Consider the following 22,464-nt stretch of genomic DNA (forward strand, 5'->3'; position numbering starts at 1 on the left):
AACAAATTCTATAGGCCTGTCATTGAATTCAAATATATTGTACTTTAAATGCCAGAGTAGTAACTAGTAAAGAGTAATGTGTAAACAGAGGGTGAAGATATTTTGGTCAGCCTGGACTTCAGCTTTCCTAGGTTGAGTTAACATTTGATCAAGGCATAATTAATAAATAATATTTTACTAAGTTAATATTAGAGAGATTAACATGGTTTGGAGAAAACAGTACATGAAAGGTTTGGAGGTGAGATGAAGCACAGAGTGGGAATTAAAGATGAAATTGTGGTGGTTTGAATGTGAATGTATATAAATTGTACTCAATTCAATTTCAAAGGACCCCACAGTCTTGACCAATTTAAGATAGTAAGTCCTATAAAATCAAGCAAGTTAAATACTCTCAATATATAAAGACACAGTGTAAACATTTTCAGCTGGTATAATGCATAGCAAGGAGAGACTAAAAAAGTGCAAACTCAACCACTATCAAACAAACATCAAACTTCTGCAGTTCAAGTTCAATATAACCAGAGACTGACAGTCTCCAGATTTTCCAATTCTGCCCCTCTAGCTGGGCAGAATAGCCAGGGAACACTTCCATCCTAGGTCAACAGCGCACTCTATGATATCCCTTACATAGTTCTGTTATATCCAAAACATATTCTGGTCTTCACTCAAGCCACAGTCTATCTTCCAAGGGCTCTTTCAGCCTATCAGGGCAGCAGGCCCTGCCTCATGTTGCATCTCAGTGGAAGCTCCTGGAACCTTGTGCAATTCACAACCACTCCACGCATTTTCATGCTTCTGAAATCAATGCCAGGTGTGGAGGACACAACCATATTCTTAATTCAGGCACAAAACACATCTTAACCATAAAAAGCAAGCTCTTTCTCCAGTCAAATCTTTCCAAAAAGAGTTTGCATTTCTATCATAGACTTTCCTCAGGCATCCTCTCCATTGTTTTAATGTAAAGTAGTTGGGCCATCTTCCTTAAGATTGCTAATGTGATTCACAATAGCAGCTTTAGCAACCTAAAACTAGTCCTTGTGCTTGTAGTTTTAACTTGCTTGAGGATTTCCAACTTAAAATCTTAAATCTTTCAGTACAATATCTTTAGCCAAGCACATCAGTCTGTTACAAATTTAACCTTGATCAAACTCTGTGGGCCTGGACAGCAGAATGCAGCCAGCCCTTATGCCAGTACCCCAGTTCCAACAGTCTTCTGAAGTATCTCCTTCCCCTTATAATGCTCATAAGCCAATTCTCAAAGTTCAATAGTGTCTTCATTTAGCATTCTCAAACTCTCATCATGAGACTTGACTGAACACTTTGCGGGGCTCCTTTCCGCACAGGTATTGCTGAGGGAAGGACCAGGCCTGCTGGTTCCTCCCTAGGGGTTTTGGGGATGATGAGCGTCGGACAACTCAGAAACCTCTCTTGGCCACCGGAGAAAAACCACACTGAGTCGGGAGTCTTTGCAATGCAGGAACAACTTGCTTTATTACTCTGAGCAGTTTCTTATATCATGTTGGGGATGAAGGCGGGGATTTTAGGGTGGGAGAAGAGGTAAGGGCCAATAGTAAACTTTAACTATTGAAATGGTAATTACAATTACCAAGAGGAAGTAGCAGGCCAGAAGCCCTTAGGCATCCTGCTGAGTCATAGCTGGCCAGAGACAGGTCGCCAAACTTTAGCTAGGCTCAGGAAGTTCCACTAGGCCTCACGCCTAGGCCTTTCAGGGCCCAACACCACTTCAGAAGGCAACTTCAGTTGCAAGCACCAAGTCCATGCCCATTCCTCAAAAAAGAAAGGTTCCAAAAGACCAACATCCACATCGTCAGGTTCATCTCAGCCCACTCCTTGCTATTAACTTCTGTAGCAGACAGCTTCCAGTTTGCTGAGATGAACTACCAGACCAGGCACAGTTACGGAGGAAGGGATGTGTATTGGAGCTTACAGATCCAGGGGAAGTACCATAATGACAGAAGAAGCTGGCCTGCTTTTACAGGTACAAGCATAGAGAGAATCACAAGCCTAAAAGCCAAAAGCCACACAGCACAGCACACTTCAGGAACTCCATCTAGGCACATTTTGCATATCTTTACATTGAAATCTCAAACCCACCACTATACCTTAAGATCTTCCCAGTGACACTGCCTCCAGCCAGCTGACTGCATATGCAAACTACTTACTCACAAAACAGTGATTATATTGGGGGCCATCTACTCAAACTATCACATGTTGGTACCATCATTAGCCTCCTCCTTGCCACCCCTGAAGGGACCCTTTTCATTGGGGAATGTGGGTTGTGCATTGTGGAATTAGCCATCAGTTATGGGTAAGAGGCAATGTCTCTGTGCCTTGGTGGGTGTGTTAGCATTTTTGTTGTTAATGTTAAGTCCTCTGTGGCCTTTGTATATCTGCTATGATGTGATTCAGTTCCCCACCATGTTTGTTGCTGTTTCCCTAGAGGCTTTTGTTGGGTCAACATTGGGAGCAATAATCACTGCCACCTCTGCAGTTTCTTTTGAACCCCAGAGAATGTGGTTGAGGTGGCACATCTCAAGGTGAGCAGTCAGCTCTCTTTTCTTGTCCTATTGATGTATCTTGGATATCCACAATATTCTATGCCACCTACAAATTAAAACAGATTCTCCAACTAGATTTTAATAAGGGGTGTATGCATAGAAGTTTGAGAGACATTTTGATGCAGATCCCCACTCATGTTATCCAGAGAACAATGGGAACTTCTCTTTGATGGTTGTGCACTTCCTGCCTATGGGATTCTGACTTGACACCCAGGACCAGTTATGAGTTCTCTCCCCCTGAGTGGGCCTCATGTCCAATAGGAGGGCAGTTGGTTACCCACAAGGGCTGTGTGCCACTATTGCACCAGTGTGTACTTCTACTTCTGGTTGAGAGTTTGCAAGGTCTCCTGCTTACTCATGCTATTGGTTGCCATTGTCACACAAGAGTTCCCATAGCACTTCCTAGTACCATGAGGGTTTGACAGGAGAGGAATGGCTTTCATCATAGTTCCCAGGTGGTCTCTCAGTGTCCTGAGAAGGCAGCCCGTGGTGTGTTTAGCAATAGGGTATTACCTTTTAGCTTTATTTGGCTATCTGGCAATGGCCTACATTGATTTGAGATCCTCGTGGATCTCCCTGGCCAAATTCTCACTGTGGGAGTCACTCTGTTCTGGTTCTGGGGTTCACACAGAAGAGCCAGTGATTTCAGGATTAAGCTTACTCTACCTTCTACTAGGCATATTGGTTTGATCCATCTAACTCCCTTTTTTAGGGGTTTTGTATACTGGTATCTGGGAGGATGGTTCCTAATGTATTCACTACTATACACTTCAGATTTTTTTTGTGCCTCTCACCACCTTCTCTTTCCCCAGCTACCTCCCATTTTCTTCCATATTCTTTCCCTTTATTAGTCTGTCTGGTATCTCCTCCTATCTCTGCTCTGTATTTTCATTTTTTCCTAGTTTGATTCTAGTTATATACCTATAGTTGTAATACTTACTATCTTTTACCCTTCTTTTCAGCTGGTCCATTTTGGAACCAATGATGAGGGAAAATATGCAGTATTTGACTTTTTTAGACTGTGTTTCTTCACTTACTATGATATTTTCCAGGTCCATTAATTTTCCTGCAACCTTAATTATTTCATTTTTCCTTACTGCTGAGTAGAATTCCACTGTGTATATGTACTACATCTTTATTATCCATTTGTTAGTTGTTGGGCATCTGGCCTGATTCCAATTCCTAGCTATTGTGAATAGAATAGAATAGAATAGTAATAAATATGGTTGAGCAAGTAAAGAGGGAAAATCAGCTACCTTAATTCATCATATTTCCCTGTAAATTCATCTAAAAGATGGAAATGTATCAGTAACATGTATTAATCAGGCTGGGAATATGGCTCAGTAGTTAAAGCACTTGTTTGCAAAGCATTCTAGCCAAGATTTGATTCTCCAAAATCTACATAAAGGCAGATACAAAATATGGTGCATGCATCTGGAGTTTGTTTGCAGCTGAAAATGGCCCTGGCAAACACACCACACACACACATCAATCAGTAAAGCTATATTAAAAACTAAAAATAATATATATGCTATATATAATTTATTATTTTCATTTCCCTTTACTGCTTTTTTACATCATAATATACACCAGAAGGCACAAGATAAATATTAGCTACATCACAAGTAGAACACCATACATTGGGAACCAATATTAACATACCTAAATTTCCACTTGCAGTCAGTTCCCATGCTCTACTGAAGACCATTGGATGGGATGAAGATGGCAGGTTCCTGAGTGGTTTCACCTTTGATTGTGTCAATAAAATCTCTGCACTGCCAGAAAGGACATAGAGATAAATGAGTAATTATTATTTTGAATTTTATATCTTCTTTTATCTAAAGGAGGATATCATGGTCTTTGGGCATTTTTCCAAGTTCGTAGGAATTAGAACTAGTGAAAATACTGGGTTTCATTTAATGAAGTAACTGCAATGTTACACAGAAGTGAATCTCTTTTCACTAAGTGTAGCAACAAGGTAAGGAAAGTCAAAATGAAATGCCAGATAGAAAACCTGCCCTATGCTTTCATAAAAGGACAATTTAGAATAGCACTTTTTCTATAAGCTAATAGAATCATTATACACTCATTGCATCCATATTTAGTACTGATATCATCTCAATATCACCGTGTTGTCAAGGAGCCTGTCACCTTGGTATCTAGGCACTAAAACATTTTTAACATTCTTTGCTAAAAATAAAAATAAAAATTTCTTTTGACCCATTCTCCCTCTGCAGTCTGAAGAGGGAGGTGCTATGTAATGGGCTTATACCCAGGAGTTGGTATATATCTTGCTGTTTTGATTTCTGTTGGATTTTTCTGGGGAGCCAATGTCAAAGCTGAAACTGTTTTAACTATCTTTGATTCATAAGACTATATTCTTAGAAAGGAGTGGGTAGCTATATAGGAGTGGTACAAAGAATCTTTATACATGCAAAAATGAAAACAGGAACACACATTCTTACACTATAGGTGGTGATCAAGTTAATGGCTATCAGATTGATTGGCTCAGTGAATACAGATTTTTTTCCATGCTGTTTGAAGTGGAAATGTGTTCAAGTTTAAGGAACTGGATCCAGTAGCTTTGAGCAATTATGCTATAGTATAAGAACTGTATCTTGTTTCAGAAAATTGTCAATACAACTAACTGAAGACTTTTGCACAGAAATTGGAGCTAAGACAATGCCTGTGTCATAGTCAACTTCTTATTGCTGGGACAAAACAACTGACAGAAATCAGTTTAAAAGAGAGAGTTTACTTCTGTTTATAGTTGCACACTACAGTTGGTTATGACAAAACAAGGCATAGTGGTAGAAGGTTGTCACATTCCAAAAGTTAGGAATCATAGAGTGATAAATACTGCAGCTCAGACAAGTGCTCCTTTTCATATTGTCCAAGATACCAGCTCATGGAATTGTACTACCCACAGTGTATGTGGGTCTCCCCACATCAATTGACCAAATTAGGATTTTTAATGTTTTTTTTTTAAATTTTTATTAATTAATTTTGTGCTCAGTGAATACAGTCAGTTTGGTACCCTTATTAGGCTCATCTGTGACCTACCCCCTCCCCTTGGCTCCACCTTGTTGAGGTATACGGGTCATGCATTGTGGAGTTAGCCCACAGTTATGGGTAGGATAAATGTCTCTGCATATCATGACCCAACATGTGGCTCTGTCATTCTTTCTGCCCCCTCTTCTACAAAATTTCCCTGAGCCATGTTGGGTTCATTCTCTGTGTTGATATCCTTCACCCTTGTGCTGGTGCCCGGTTCACCAAGAAAACAGCACCCTGGCTTATTTCGCCAATTGTTCTTAGTTTCATCCAGGGCCCGTTTGAGGTATGATGGGGTGGTTCTCTCCTTAGGGTCTACATCTATCTGAAAAAGAGAAGCAGATTCTCCCATGGAGAGTAAGTTAGCACCAGACAAATTAAATAACCCTTACTTTTTTATAGAGAATTTCATAGGTGTAGGCCCTCTTGTACCCCATGATTGATGGTAGCTTGATAATAGAGAGCTAGCTTATGTTTGGATATGGTTCTCACTTGTTTCCCAGCTTCAGCTATGGGTCCTTTACCACTGTGAGGATCAGTTAGCTGAATCAAGAGCAGTTGGTTCCCCACCATGGCTGTGTGCCACTATTGCACTTGTGTGGGCATCACAACAGGTTATTTGCTGCAAAGTAGGTTACACCATGAGTTGCTTGGACAGATATTGGTCATTTTACCCCACTCACTAATGTAGCACCTTCTGGCACTAGCCGTGCTGACTGTCTGGGGACTGACTCTCTTCCAGCTTCCAGCCATGCCAGTCCATTTTAGGTGTCAACCACATAAGGTATCTTCAGTAGTACAGACTTACCACTAACCTTTGGTGGGTCATCAAGTACTCTGACAGAAATCTCACTTTGTTTTAGAAAACATTGAAGGTCTCTCTGATCAAAAGCTCAATGTGGATGATAGCTGGTACTGCTGCTGGTACTGGGAATTACAGGTCAGTGCCCACTAAGAAAAGGAAGAAAAAGATAACTAATATGTAAGAGTTAGAGAGAAGAGTGACAGAGAGAGAGAGAGAGAGAGAGAGAGAGAGAGAGAAAGATGCTGTAGAAGATTAAGGTTAGCCTTGATCCTACCCTCTCCAATGTCTTGTGGTTCAGGTGTTCCCTCTAAGGGCTGGGTTAAGGTTCAGCCATTTGGTCTGCCTTTTAGGATGTAGAATTTTATGCCAGCATTGCCATTTGAGTCTACATTTGTGTTTCCCACAGCTTCACCAGCCCTCCCCTCCTTCCCCTCCCATCATATTGTCTAGTCCACGGGATGCTTGCTGGGTATGTAAGGCATCTTGGGTAGTTTCAGGTTATATGCTGTAGATGAGTGAGAGTATGTGGCATTTTTTTTTTCTGTGATTGGGTAAGTTCACTTAGAATGATCTGTTCCAGGTTCAACCATTTTTCCTCAAATTTAATTGTGTCATTTTTTTCTTACTAATGTATAGAATCCATTGTGTAGATATACCACATCTTAGTTATCCCTTCTTCTAGTGATGGACATCTGGGTTGATTGCAGCTCTTAGTGATTACAAATGGAACCGCTACAAACATGATTGAGCAAATCTCTCTGGCCTGTGGTTTGAAAGTTTTAGGGTAGATACTCAGTAAGGCAATAACTGGGTCTGTTGGTATCTCTATAGTCAGCTTTTTCAGGAGTCTCCATATTGCTTTCCAAAGTAGTTGTACCATCTTACATTCCCACCAACAGTGGATGAGTGTTCCTAGTTCCCCACATCCTAGCCAGCATTTATTTTTATTTGATTTTTTTGATATTTGCTATCCTTATTGGGGTAAGGTGGAATCTCAAAGTTGTTTGAATTTGCATTTTCCTGATGATTAGGGATGATGAACATTTTCTTAAGTGTGTGTTTGCCATTTGTATTTCTTCCTCTGAGAACTCCCTGTTCAGCTATTTGCACCATTTTTTGAGTGGGGTGTTTGACGTTTACTGTTTATATTTTTTAGTTCTTTGTAGATTGTAGAGATTACACCTCTGTCACTTGGATATTCAGCAAATATTTTCTCCCATTCTGTGGGTAACCTATTGGCTTTGCTTATTTTATGCTTGTCTGTAAAGAAGCTCTTCAGCTTCATGTGATCTCATTGGTTGAGTGACTGTTTAAGATTGTGAGCCACTGGGGTTTTGTTCAGGAAGTCTTTTTCCATTCCTATATTATTGAAAGTACTTTCTACATTTTCATACAGTAGTAGTCGAGTTTCTGGTTATGCTGAGGTCTTTGATCCTTTTGGATTTGAGTGTAGTGCATGGAAAAATGTGTGGATCAAGTTTCCTGCATATGGTTATCCAGTTTGTCCAACACCATTTGTTGAAGATTCTGTCTTTTTTACAGCCTATATTATTAGGGCCTTTGTCAAATATAAAGTAGCTGTAGTTGCTTGACCCAAAATCCAGGTCCTCAAGTCTATTCCATTTGTCTATACTCCTGTTTTTATGGCAGTAGCATGCTGTTTTTTATTACTATGGCTTTGTACTATAGCTTTAGATCAGGTATGGTGATGCTTCCAGAGGTATTTCTTTTGCTGAGGATATGTTTGGATATGGTAGGCCTTCTGCTTTTCCATATGAAATTTGAGATCATTTTTTCTATCTCTGTGAAGAACACCATTGGGATTTTACTTAGAATGGCATTAAATCTGTATATTGCCTTGGGTAGGATTTCCATATTCACAATGTTAATTCTGCCTATTCAAGAGCATGGGAAGTCTTTCCATTTTCTCAAGTCCTCCTCAATTTCCTTTTTGAGTGTTTTCATGTTTTTGTTGTATAGATCTTTCACTTCCTTGGTTGCATTGCTCATAGCTTCATTTTGGTGGTCGGATCCTAATAACTCTTCTGTGTTTTGATTAGAGATGTCCATTGTAGGACTGGGTGATTTAACTGGATTTTCTTGCATTTGATTTTTCATGTTATTTCTTTTGCTCTGTGGTCTGCCCATGACAGTGTATGAGCATGTAGGTGGGTGGATCAGCCTGGGCTCAAGCACAATGAGAATCTGAAGCAGCCTGAGGCAGTTGCCACACAGCCTGGGCTTTGGCTGTCACTTGCCAAAGTTGCTGGACACCAAAGTTGTATGAGCTCTCACACAGTAATGTGCCAAGTCTGCCTGCACTCACATTAGGAGGGACACTGAGGCACCAAGCAGTGAAGCAGCCCAAACTCTGGTGGGGAAACACTGGGACCTGGAGGCAGTCTGTGCTCCCCCACAACAGGACAATAGTGGATGGTGGCCTGGCAGACAGGAAGGGGAAACACCTAAGCTGGCGCAAGCGACAGATACAGTCTGAGCTCACATGACAGTTGTGGTGAGCCTGGTCTCATGCGTGAATGTGTGGCAGCTGGAGCAGTAAGTGAGTAAGTGGGTGAAGTGGCTAAGGTTCCATAGGCAGGGATTGATTGGCGCTGAGATTGGTGTGGCAGCACCCCATTTGGTGTGCAAATTGTTCAAAGGAGCCTGAGCTCCAATGGGCCAGCTGGCATAGCCTGCACAAGGTCACCCGTGGGTAGGGGTAGCAGGGCTATCGCCCCTGTGAAATGAGGGAAGTGAAAGTATGTTGGCCTGGGACCTCTTTCCTACAGTAAGTGGAGGAGTTTCCTGAAGCTGGGAGTAGGAATGGCAGCTGCTTGGGGGGAGGGATAGGCTACCTTCTCACTAGGGAATCAGCAATTCCCTGTTTTTCCCCCTCTGTGCCCTCCCACTGGCAATCTATTGGAGATTATTCTTCCCTAAAAGACCCAATGAACACTTAATATCTTGCCTTTCTTTCCCTGGGGATCTGCAGATCTGCAGAGCAGCTAGGCAGTCGCCATTTTGGCCAGAAATCTTTATCTACATAAAATTTCTACGTTTTTATTATTCATGTTAATAAAGCATGGTACTATAAAAATAAAATAAATAAATAAAATAAAATTATTATCATAAAAAGATAATCCCTCACAGACATGTCCAAAGGGTAACTTAATCTAAATAATTCCTCACAGTGGCTTCTAATCCCTAGCAGGTTGACAATCAATATAGCCATGACAACATGAAAAAAGAATCACAGGGTGGAAAGAATTATCCTGAGGCATTATCCCCTTCAGCAGAAACTGAGTGGTGCATTCATTCCTCCATAGTGAACTGAGGAGAGGGAACATTATCATAATAAGTATATGATCACTGGGGAGTTGGCTTAGTGGTTAAGGGACTTGTCTGTGAAGCCTAAGTTCCCAGGTTTGAATCTCCAGCACCTATGTAAGCCAAATGCATAAGGTGGCACAATTGTCTGGAATTTGTTTGCACTGGCTAGGGGCCCTAGCATGCACATTGTCTCTTTCTTTTTGTATGCATCTTTCTGTCTAAAGTAAATAAATAAATTATTTTGTAAAAAAAACCAACATGACCAATATGCAATATATTCATACATAAAATTTCTCAATTAAAAAATCCAAATTCTTTTACCTTTAACAATTTGTGGTAGTTTGAATGGAATGTAAATGTATGTTCTACATAGGATTGGGTATTTATTTATTTATTTATGAGAGAGAGAGAGAGAGGGAGAGAGACATAGAGGGTGAAAGAGTGAGAGAGAATGGGTGTGCCATGACCTCCAGATACTTCATACAAACTCTAGATGCATGCACCACTTTGTGCATCTGGCTTACATGAGTCCTTGAGAATTGAACCTGGGTCCTTTGGCTTTGTAGGCAAGTGCTTTAACCATTAAGCAATCTCTGCATCCCAAGACTCAGATATTTTTGTTTAAGGCTGAGGTTTTCTTAAGTATCTAGCAGGCTGCTGGAGGAGATTTCAGTGGTTGTGGATCCTGGAGTCCAACCCTAAGGTGGGACTGGTGGTGGATCTGGATTGCAGTCCAAACGGGTGGAGAGAAGTGTGAGGTCTGGTGGTTAGTGCTTGCTTGTCTTGCTGGCTGTTTGATGGTTGGTTTCTTCTTGTATCTTTGAAAGGGAGTCAACTTCTTCTTCCATTGATGGGAGTTCTCCTGAATCTGTAAACTTGAAATGAACCCCCCCCCATAAATTGTGTTTGGTTTGATGCTTGTCCCATCAATGTGGAACTGAATACAACAGAAATGTATGTAAAATTATTGTTATATGTTTTCAGTGCTGTGCAATAGAAGCACTTCCCACTCCTAACTGTACCAGTTCAACTCAACAGCCTTTCTCAGTTTCATCATTTCCCTGTCCTCAGATACTCATCATCCTCCTTTCAACTTCCGTGAGATCAACAGTGTTAGATTCCAAAAATAAGTAAGTTCAAGTATTTGGTGTGTGTGTGTGTTTGTGTTTTTGTGTGTGTGTGTGGCTTAATGCACATTTCTCCAGTTCAATGCATGTTGTAACAGCTAAAAGAAACTCATTTTTTTTGACATGTGTGTTTTCTTATTTCATGTTGTTTCCATTTCTTGGATATCATGATTAGTGTTGCAATTAACACAGGGATACAAATGTCTCTTTGGAATAGCTATTTCATTTCTTTTTACTGGGCTGTTCAATCCAGCTTGCTAGGATGTTGTTGAGTACTGTATAACTATGCTGATCAAAATGGCTGGGCAGAGGGTATTTTTTTATGCCTTTCCTCATTTGCATTAAGAGTGATTATGCATTTGTAGAATGAGGTTTCAGGAAAAAATCCTTCCTATTCTATTTTGGGGGGAGAAATTTTAGTGAGAATTACTGTTAATACTTGAAACATTTGGTAGAACTCCACAGTGAAACAGTTAAGATATATAACTTTGGCATGTTCTTTTGAGGAAAATTGTTATCATTATTAGAATTTGTTGAAACAGAGTATTTCTATGCATTCTGTTCTAGGCTGGGCTCTAAATTACCACATAACACAGACTGGCTAGGAACTCACATGAGTCTTTCTGCTTGAGTTCTCATGTGATGGAACAACAGGCATGTACCATCATTCCTAGCTTAGACTACTTCTGATTCTATTATGATTTGAACTTAAAATGCTCCACTCAGGTTCATCTGTTTGATGTTTAATCACCAGAAGGCAATGCTATTTTTTGAGGTTGTGGATCTTCTGGGATTTTAGCTCTGGCATACAAAGAGGGTTCACTAGTAGTAAGTGTTTGGCCTTCATAAGCCCAGCCATCCTGTCTGTCATCTTCTCTACTTCCCCTGCTATGATGTGACCAGTAAGGTATTACAGGTTATAAATCTTGATTTTTAGCTAAAATGGAACCTCAACATTTTCTGTTCCCTTGAATACAGATGGGTTCATACACTCTTGCTCCAGTAATGCATCTTATACAAAGTGAACTCAATGACCTCTACTTTGAGATCTTTTGAACAACATATTTTCTATAATTGAAGATGTAAAACACATTCTCTCACTTAAATTATCATTAAATTGTTTCACTACTGGTATAGGGCTGTAAATTTGTATTTCTCAAGATGAAAACATTCTTTCATACATATTTCCATTAGCATCAGCCAGGCAAGTAATTTAACTCACTCTTGATGCGGAATGTACTCCAAGCCACTATACCTTCTTATATGAACTCTCTTGTGAACAGTAACATGCACTTAGGAGACATTTGGATAAAACTAATATGGGATAATGAAGCTGTTTTGTCTCTGCATGGATAAATTGTTTCATACTGTGAGGTAGGAACTAGTGGAGCATATGCTGCTCTAAATATTTGAAAAGACCCTATACTTGACCTGTGATCATTTTGCAGAGCAGCCATAACCTTCCTGCTGTTTTTAGCAGCTGTTAGTAATAAACAGATTATAGTGAGAGATTATTCCTTGTGCCTCAAGTTTTCTTTTACCAAGTACAGTAAACTGACTCTAATTTTAATTTTTTTCAAAGTAATCAATGCTGAAAAGCACATAAATCAACACAAATACATGAAACCACCATGAGATTCCCATTAACTAGATTTGAAACTTTCAGCACCCCATGCCCCAGAAGGAAACAAAAGTATGACAAATATATGTATATATATATGTATGTGTGTGTGTGTGTGTGTATATATATATATATGTATATATATATACACACATTATATATACATTATATATACATATATACACTAGAGTTAAATATGCAACTATGTATTTGATATATCACTGCAGCTTGTAAGCTGTATTTTTTTGACATAGTCTGAAATCAGGGGATCTGGTTTTATTCTTTCTTGGAAAAGGATTACAGTCTCTAGCTCAAAATCTATCTTGGTTCCTCTTGGGCCTTCTATTGCTCAGAGGATAAAACAAAGAAAAACTTCAGCTTGGGGGTACTAGGGACACTGGCATTTGCAAGAACATTCTTTAGAGGTTCACGTTAACAGGTGCTTGGTTATTTGGAATATAAATCTTCATGACCTTATTGTGTTTTCTCTAAAGCTTGCCCCAAACCATCTAAATATGGGCTTTGTACTGGAGCGCATTTTTTATTAACTCCTTGTAGAATACAATGTACAGCTATCATCAGGAAAGAGGAAATAATTGAGATGTATTTGAAAACTGACTGAAAAACAAAATAAAAAAAAAAAAAAAACTATCCCAGAGGAAATGAAAATATTTTAACTTATTCCTGGATATTTATATATAACAACTAATCTAGATATGTCATTCCAAACATTCTGAAGCAAGGCTCTTAACATATAACTGCTCTTTTATGTGAGGACTGGAGGCCATGGAATGAATATACAATTTTTCATACCCATAAAATTAAGAGTTAAAAGGCAATATGAAAAGTCATAGCATCCCAAGTCCTGCAAAATACTTCCTCATACCAGCCTCAATAATTTTCTATTATTTTTCATTCTGTATATAATGCTTTCTTTCCTTCTTATTATGGACATATAACACATATAACATTAAACAGTGTGGTGGCTTGGTTCAGGTGTCCCCCATAAACTTAGGTGTTCTGTATGCTATGTTCAGAGCTAATGGAGATTTGGGAATTAATGCCTTATGGAGGCAGTACATTGTTTGGGGAAGGCTTATGGGTGTTATAGCCAGTTTCTCCTTGCCAGTATTTGGCACACTCTCCTGTTCTTGTTGTCCACCTGATGTTAGCCAAGAGGTGATGTTCACCCTCTGCACATGCCATTATTTTCCCTGGCCATCACAGAACTTCCCCCAACCTTGTAAGCCAAAATAAACTTCTTCTTTTCCCACAAGCTGCTTTTGGTCAGGTGATTTCTGCCAGCAATGTGAACCTGACTGCAACAGTAAAGTTGGTAAAGTGTGTGGCTTTGGCCTGTTGGAGCTGATTTTCAAGAGGAATTTTGAAAGATTTGAAACCTTGGCCTTAAGGATACCTTGAAGTGCTATAAGTACAGCTTGATGGACTATTCTGGTCAGAGTTTAAAGAACCTGAATGCAGTGAGAAGTATGGACAGTGATGTTTGGCTTGTGATAGTGAGAAAGAGCTTTGCCTTTTCTGGGGCAGAAGCAGTTTGTGTGAGAGGCTTGCTGTTATGCCCATGTCCTGTAAATTTGTACAGAGTTGCTTTGCCTAGAAGTGGATTGGTATGAGCAGAGGGAAATGACATGGAAAAAAATGAAATATTTGGGCTGAGTCTACTGCCTGTTCAGCTGCAAATAAGAGATTACAATCATTGATATTGGGCCAGCTGACCTGCATTTGGACAACAGAAAGAATGCTGTCTTGGATATTTGTCACTGAGAATTGTTGGACTTGGAGCTACAAAGTTTGATGTTTGCCCTGATTGTTTTAAATCTTGTATTGGTTGAATATTGCTTTGTTATGCCCAATGAGACTTTTGCAGTGTGAGTGTATATTCTGTGCCATTATGGGTTTTTTGGAGATTTTTTGGTATTATGGCTCAGTTAAAAGACCTTAGATTATGGGGATGTTTGAACATCATTAGGATTGATAAAACCTATGGGGACTTTTAAAGCTAGCCTAAATGCATTACATTTGACATCATGGATGATTATCAGTTAATGGGGGCCAGGGATTGAATGTGGTGGTTTGATTCAGGTGCCCCCCATAAATTTAGGTGTTCTAAATACTAGGTTCCCAGCTGATGGAGATTTGGTAACTCATGCCTCCTGGAAGAAGTGTGTTATTGGGGGCAGGCTTATGTGTGTTATAGCCAGTGCCCCCTTGCCAGTGTTTGGCACACTCTCCTTTACCAGTTGTCCACCTGATGTTGGCCATGGGATGATGTTCACTGCTCATGCCATCATTTCCCCCTGTCATCATGTTTCTACCTCTTGAGCCTGTAAGCCAAAATAAACTTTTTCCCCACAAGCTGCTTTTGGTTTTTTGATTTCTGACAACAGTGTGAACCTGTCTGCAATAAAAAATATTTTCTACTTACCACTATGATAGTCATAGAGAATACAGGAAGAAAAATGGATTATGACTGTTTATAATATAGTCTCAAATCTCATTTTGCCTACTCTATCTGCTAAACCAAATCATATTCTTTAGATTCTTCTAACATAATGAAAGTTTTATATTATCAATTACATTGATATTATCACTATTATTCAGTATGAATCTCCCAAATTGTTTTGGTTTACCTGATATTTTAATATTATATTGCCTCAAATGTATAAATACATCTAGGTGGAAAAATACTAAGTTCTTTGAAGTAACCTTAAAGTATGTGTACATTTGTGTACATACATACCTAAACACATACATATATGCATGGACACATGCATGAAGTGCTTAGTGTACAGTATCAAAGAGTTACTTGACATCTAATAAAGAATGGGATCATATATCAATCTGTCTCTGAAATAAAAGGTGATTCTTGCTCTTGAAAAAAATGAGGAATCTATGTCATCACACTGTAGAATTATCTGCATATCTATATTCATCATGATACTGTTTACAATAGCCAAGGTGCCCCTCAACAGTTGAAGAAAAATATAGTATATTTACACATTCAAGGTTTTTACACATAAAGAATAAGGAAATAATGCCATTTAGAGGAAAATTCACTAGGTGAAATAAGCCGGACTCAGAAAGATAAATATCTTGTATTTTCTTTATTTTATGGAACCATATATACATATACATATAAATATACATATATATATATATATATATATATATATATATATATATATATATATATCACAAATACTTGACAATATAGACATGATATTGTTTGGGAAAAGGAAGGGGGTGGGACTGGAGAGATGGTTTATTGGTTAAGATACTTGCCGGCAAAGCCAAAGGATACAGATTAGATTCCCTAGTACCCACATAAAGCCAGATACATGAGGTGGCACATGCATCTGGAGTTCATTTGCAGTGGCTAGAGGCCTTGGTGTGCCTTCTCATTCTCTTTCTCTCTCCCCCTCTCTCTATCTCCATATCTTAAATAAAGAAACATATATATATGAAAGGGAACTAGACCATGGCATAGAAAAAATAAAAGATGGTAATGGTGGTGTATATGGTCAAAGTATAAGATAGTCAAGAAACTGTCATTAGAAGACTAATAAAAAGCTAATAAAATTAAAAAAAAATAAATTTAACTCCATCAGTATATATCTAAATGTAAAGAACATCATAATTTATATATTCTATTTAGTGTGTGATAGTATAAATCTATTTAAATAAATTTCCATCTTTGTCAATTGGAATAACAATAGTGACCTTCCCTTACTCTTAATACTTGAGAGACTAGAGTTAATAACTGTGAAATATACTATAAATATTGTTTTTAATCAACTATATTATTTTTTCAAGAAAATTGTTCTGTTTAATTAATATACTTCTTTGTGATTTCTCTTGTTTCTATTCTGATCCTTCACCTTCTAACTTCCTATCAGACCTAGATACCAGTTTATCAATAAATATTCCTTGGGCTATATTTATAAAAAATGAGTCTTTGGCAATAACTTTATAATGGTGTAACATAGTCAATGCTATGCTAATTTCCTTGTCTTTTACTTTTATATTTCCACACTATCTTTACTATAATATTTCACCTTCTCTATCACTTTTTTCTTTGTATTATAATTTTATAACTTGCATTATAACTATTGGTGGTACCTGAATTGGATCTCAATTCACATAAAATCATTCTGAATTTGGAAATTTAAGAAAGAACCATCAGAATGTAGATATTTCATAGTATCCAGGGCATATAGACCTTACTTAGTAATTGTATTCTTTTACTTCTCACTTGTAGGTTCTGGGGTCTTTGCTACTGTGAAATTGCTGAACCACTTTAAAAAAAATATTTTATTTGAGAGAGAGAAAGAAGCAGATACAGAAAGTGAGAGCGAGAGCATGGCCCACCAGACCTCTAGCCAGTACAAATGAACTGCAGATGCATGCATCACCTTGTGCTTTTTGGCTTTACCTGCAAGCACCTTAACCACTAAACCATCTCTTCAGCCCAGAACCACGTTCTTACACATTAAAAGTTATAGAATATCTGCATTAGTATCATAAATGCAAAAATGCATATTTTTATTTGTGAGTTATGTAAAAAAGTAGACTTCCATGGCACTGAGGACCAAAGGATGTCATTTCTGGAATTAAAGCTAGAAGAATCAATTTTCTTCTAATCACCTTAACTCATCAAAATAACAATTGTGTTTAGCAGTCTGGGATTTAAACATTTCACAAATCTTCAATGTTTTCTCATAGGCATTTATTATTAGAAGTGAGAAACTTATTTCTCTGAATGAAGTATTTTAGCATTATCATATCATTGAATTAGAATCTGAATCAAATTCATCAGGGAAACTTCAGAAGATTATGATTATTATCTTTGCTTTAAGTCATTTTTCAGTTTGCTGTGATGCTATCAGCTATCTAATTTGATACTGACATCCCATTACAAATGGAAAATCATAAATGTAAATAAAGATTTGAAGGCTTCTACTGTCAATTTTGATTTCATCCTGTGAAAATCAGGACTGCTCTATCATGCTGCCTTGCAAGGACCTGATGGATGTTAGTTATGCTTATTATAAAATAACCCATTTTACTTCATTTCCAGCTTATTGGACAACTTGGCCTTCTACTGAGAATTTAGAACTCCATTTACAATTTTATTCATATATCATCTTGTTTTCCAGAGTAGAAGTTTATAAATATCTGTGTAGTTATGAGTTTACCAAAAACAGGACATGTGCCCATAAAAATACTGTTGGAGGTATGAAATAACTGAGGGGAATTAGGATTAGTTTATTTTGTGTACATGCATGGCTAGTGAGGTAGAAACTTCTGATCTATCTCTGCTACTTTTATTAGCTCTGAAGCCTAGGGCTTCAAGAAAATATAACATGTGTGTGACCTAGGAGGCTTACATAAAACAGTAAAATAATAGATTGTGAAGCAAAAGGGCAGCAACCATGAGCTTGACTGTGACCTGTATCCTTTTGCACTTCTTTCTTCAGCATTTACAATTACTTCCCTTATTCTAGGTGCTATTTTATACCATAATCTAAGCACTTACCTAGGCATTGATGGGTAGAGCTCTATTTTCTTAAGGGGATACATTTGGGTAAGAAGTTAGAAAATCATTATGATTCAAACATTTTTACTCTAGTGACAGCATTGGTAAAGTACCACTTGAATATAATTGTGTAGAGGCCTTCGTGTATAGTGCTTGACACATGTAATTAGTAACATGTGAAATAGTAACAGCTGATAATGATCAGGCATGATGGTTCTGAGGTACAACTAAGCTCATCATATGTGTATCCTTTATTACTTCTCCAACTGAACTAAGTAAATATTATTGCCATAAATACTATTGCCATCTCCATTTTATGAAAGCTGGGGCACACAGATGTTAACATGCACAAGTCAACAATAGAATGAATATTTGGACCTATGCAGTGTAGCTCCTGACACTGTATTCATTTGTGGGCTGTATGTGTCCATCTTTATTTGTGTATGGGTTCATTTATGTGGGGCTGCACATGTATGCACATGGAGGTCAGAGGTTGATATTGGGTATCTTTCTCTGTTGCTTTCCAACATATTGACTGAGGCAAGGATGCTCACTGCACCCAGAGATCATCAATTCCACTATTCTACCTAGCTTGCTCGCCCAAGGGATGCCCTGTGTCTCTCATATGTGCACTGTGATTAAGGCTGGCCACCATGCCTACCCTTGTATTTAAGCTGGGAATTCTAGTCCTCACATTTGCAATGCAAGTACTTTATCCACTGAGCTATATCCCCATCTCTGAGACCTCGTTCTAAATTACTATGCTGGATAGCTTCTAATTATATGTTATTTTATATTATTATGATAATTAGGTAAAACTTTTGTTTTTGAGATAGGGTCTCAAGGAACTCAGGCTGGCTTTAACTCACTTCTGATCTTCCTGCCTTTACTTTTCTAGTAGTGATTATAAGAATGAAGCATCGGGCTGGAGAGATGCCTTAGTGGTTAAGCGCTTGCCTGTGAAGCCTAAGGACCCCGGTTAGAGGCTCAGTTCCCCAGGTCCCACGTTAGCCAGATGCACAAGGGGGCGCATGCGTCTGGAGTTCGTTTGCAGTGGCTGGAAGCCCTGGCGCGCCCATTATCTCTTTCTCCCTCTATCTGTCTTTCTCTCTGTGTCTGTCGCTCTCAAATAAATAAATAAATAATAGACAAAAAAAATTAAAAAAAAAAAGGAATGAAGCATCATTCCCGGTTTTGAAAGTGTCAGTTGGCTGACATTGGAAGTTATATGATTTTTAAATTTTATCCATTGATAGAAATATGTTTGAGCTTCAATTTCCCAGCATTCATTTAAAGTTGGATGCAAAGTGGCACATGTACCTATGATCCCAATACACCTATGACAATGGAAAGTACAGTCAGTAGAATCCAAAATTTGTTGACAAGCTATCTGATGATCATTTGCAATGGGGTAGTTTGTTTTGTTTTGTTTGTCTGCTGTTTCCCCCACCCACCCACTGTAAAGAGACCTTGACTCAAAGGTGAATCTCAGGCACCTCCAAGTTGTCCCCTGACCTCCACTCAAACATGGTGCAAATATGCCTTACACACCGATAAGTAAACTTACAAAAAAAAAAATCAGTAATTTCTATGCTACTGTAAAACAAAAACCATGAGTTGCTTTACATTCTCATGACAGTGGCAATGATGGTGATGATGAAGGTAACAGTGATTCCTTTGGAGGTGTCCAATACTGTTACGTTTACTTGAAATTCCTTAACATTTACAACACCCCTAGTACATATGTCTCCTTTTTTCCATTTTAAATAGGAGAAAATGAGAATCAAGAAACTAGCCTGCATATATTATAGCTGAAAGCTAAAACCAATGCAGGGAATCAAATTTCTCAATATGCTATTTTGATAGACTAAAATGCATCATTTAGAGGAGCAGGGAAGATGGCTCAGAAGGGAACAGCATTTTTTGCACAAGTATTGGAATCTGAGATGTGTCCTATTACTGCTGTAAAAAAAGTGGAATGTGGGGCTGGAGAGATGGCTTAGCGGTTAAGCGCTTGCCTGTGAAGCCTAAGGACCCTGGTTCGAGGCTCGGTTCCCCAGGTCCCACGTTAGCCAGATGCACAAGGGGGCACACGCGTCTGGAGTTCGTTTGCAGAGGCTGGAAGCCCTGGCGCGCCCATTCTCTCTCTCTCCCTCTATCTGTCTTTCTCTCTGTGTCTGTCGCTCTCAAATAAATAAATTAAAAATAAAAGTGGAATGTGGCTCTGAACAATTGTAACACAAGCACAGTGGGGCAAAGATAGGAAGATTGTTGGGACTCACTGCTCAGGCAGTATAATTTAAAAAGGGTGAGCTTGAGATTCAGTAAGAGACCCTATCTCAAAGAAATAAGGCTGAAACTCAATAAAGGAGGACATCTGATGTACCCTGGCCTCTGAATGGGGTGCCTATGGGGTGTGCATATCTGCACACACATACATCGTACATATGCACACATATACACAATCCTCAGTGCTATACACATATCCCAAAAGAAAAAAAAAGTCATCATTCAGAGAATTAAATATTAAGCTACTGATTTCTAATGGAAAATGTGTTTCATATCCACAGTATTCATTTCAGGTAACTTTGATAGTTCTGTCACATTATATATTTTCTTTAGAAGGATGAGAATACTCCTGTCATCTGTCACTAAATTTTTTTTCTTTTCCGGTTAGGAGACTAGATTGTGTTCAGCAGTGTATCAAAAGACTGTCCATATATACATATCTTCTAGTTCTTTTTATATGGAAGGTTTATGGGCAACAACTTCTCCTCCGGATTTCCTTTTCATACTATGGGTGTAGAGGAGGCTATGGGGAACAGGAAAGCATGAGACAAATCTTCAAATGATGTATTGTATATTTGTTCTATGTGAGGCTACTGTATAGAATTGTGGACCCAGCATTAAACAAATCAGACAAGATTCTCTATTCCCCCTGAATTTGCATTCTTGTGAACAAAAGGCATTGCTCAATCATAAGATTTTACCAGAAACATGGAGATAAGCATCCCACAGAGAAGGAATTGATAATATCAGGATGGAGGATATATTAAAATTTTAAATATGCCTGATTGAGTATGCCTTGCTGATAAGGAAGTATTTGGCCAAAAATGAAGGTATTAACACAAAAACTTGAATATAAATGTTCATAGCAACAGCATTCATAATATCCACAGAATGCAGACAGAATAATTGTGCATCAAATGATGAATAGATAAATAAAATCTGATGTATCAAGGAGGTAGGAAGATAGCTCAGTTGGTACAACACCTATCTCACAGGCATTAGAACTTGACTTTGATACTAGTTGCCATGTAAAAATGCTGGGTGTGGTGATGTGCACCTGTCATCCCAGTACTGGGTAGACAGAGACAGGATAGGATCCCTAAGAATCGTAGGGCAGACAATCTAGTCTAATTTGTGAGCTCCAGGCACATAAAATCTCCTGTCTTAGAAAAGGTAAGCAGTGTTCCTGAGATATGATAGGCAAGGTTGTGTTCTAGTCTACACACAAGTATGCTCACAAATGCATTTATAAAAGAGAAAATAATTAAGGTGTGATATATCTATGCAATGGAATATTTTAGCTATGAAAAGAAATGAGGTTTGATGTATGTCAGGTCATAAATGAATCCCCAGCATATTATGCTAAGTGTAAGAAGCCAGATATATAAGGCTACATATAGTATGTATATAGTAGTATTTTTATTAAATGTCCAGAATAATAAAATCATAGAAACAGAGAGTAGAATAGCTGTTCCCAGGGTCTAGAGATAGTAGTGAGTGACTATTGCCATATGTGACATTTCTTTGAAAATGATGAAAATATTTGGAGCTTAGGTACTGGTAATAGTTGGAAAACTTTGTGAATGTACTAAAAACTTCTATAGCATATACTTTTGAATGATTAACTTTTTACCGTGTGAATTATACTATTTCATAATAAAGAAACTATTTCATAATATAGTTAGATTTAAGAAGATCTAAGCAAGGTCTATGAAGTCTTATGGAAAAGTCCACCAGACTACTCTTGGAAGTTGAAAGAGGTGCTACAAGCCCAGAGCCTTACCCAAACGGAGACCTTCCCCTCGGCATTAAAGGCTATAGACCCTGAAAAATGGGCTGTTGAGGCCCAGTGTGGTGCATCTAATAGAGCCATGGTATCATACAAGCCTCTCATAATATTGTAAGGAAAACTTTGAGCATGCGGCTAGAGACATGGCTGAGTGGTGAAAGATGTTGCTAGAGAGCATGGCAGCCTGGACTCAATTTCCCAGAACCTACATAAAGCCAGATGCACAAAGTGATACATGTGTTTGGAGTTCATTAGCTGGGACAAGTGGCACTGTCATACTAACTCTCTCTCACACTCTTTCTCCATTCAAATT

The sequence above is a fragment of the Jaculus jaculus genome, chromosome X, assembly GCF_020740685.1.
Source record: "Jaculus jaculus isolate mJacJac1 chromosome X, mJacJac1.mat.Y.cur, whole genome shotgun sequence".
Classification (NCBI taxonomy): domain Eukaryota; kingdom Metazoa; phylum Chordata; class Mammalia; order Rodentia; family Dipodidae; genus Jaculus; species Jaculus jaculus.